This window comes from Penaeus monodon, chromosome 21, assembly GCF_015228065.2.
Source record: "Penaeus monodon isolate SGIC_2016 chromosome 21, NSTDA_Pmon_1, whole genome shotgun sequence".
Lineage (NCBI taxonomy): Eukaryota > Metazoa > Arthropoda > Malacostraca > Decapoda > Penaeidae > Penaeus > Penaeus monodon.
In genome coordinates, this window is record NC_051406.1 from 45844004 (window position 1) to 45844293 (window position 290).

The window sequence follows — 290 nt, forward strand, 5'->3', positions numbered from 1 at the left end:
CGACACAATAGACAATATCATGATATAACCATCAATGAAGCGGCGCTGATCTGTGATCCTGACTGCCCCCACCTTAAGACCAAGTTCCCGCCTGAATCGATATGCCCTGACATCTACGACACGCCTCCACTGAGCCCAAAGCCCCTGGGTAGGGCGTCTGCTGCTCACCTGTGTAGGGGCGGTCGTGCGCGGCGGCCGGCTCGACCAGGAACCGCACTCTGGTGTCCGGGCGAGGCGTCAACGGAGACACGCACGCCGACGTTTCACTCGACAACAGAGCACTCAGCTTT

General features: G+C 59.0%; 1 protein-coding gene across 1 annotated transcript in view; it reads right to left on the reverse strand.

The window, feature by feature from the left end:
• The window catches only part of LOC119586538 (unconventional myosin-Ia-like), a 73617-nt gene extending 73333 nt beyond the window's left edge, over positions 1 to 284 (reverse strand). Inside the window, exon 1 of the mRNA XM_037935294.1 lies at positions 169 to 284. The gene's annotated coding sequence lies outside the window, so the exon portion shown is untranslated. The remainder of the gene's footprint in view (positions 1 to 168) is intronic.
• Positions 285 to 290: the final 6 nt, after the last annotated feature.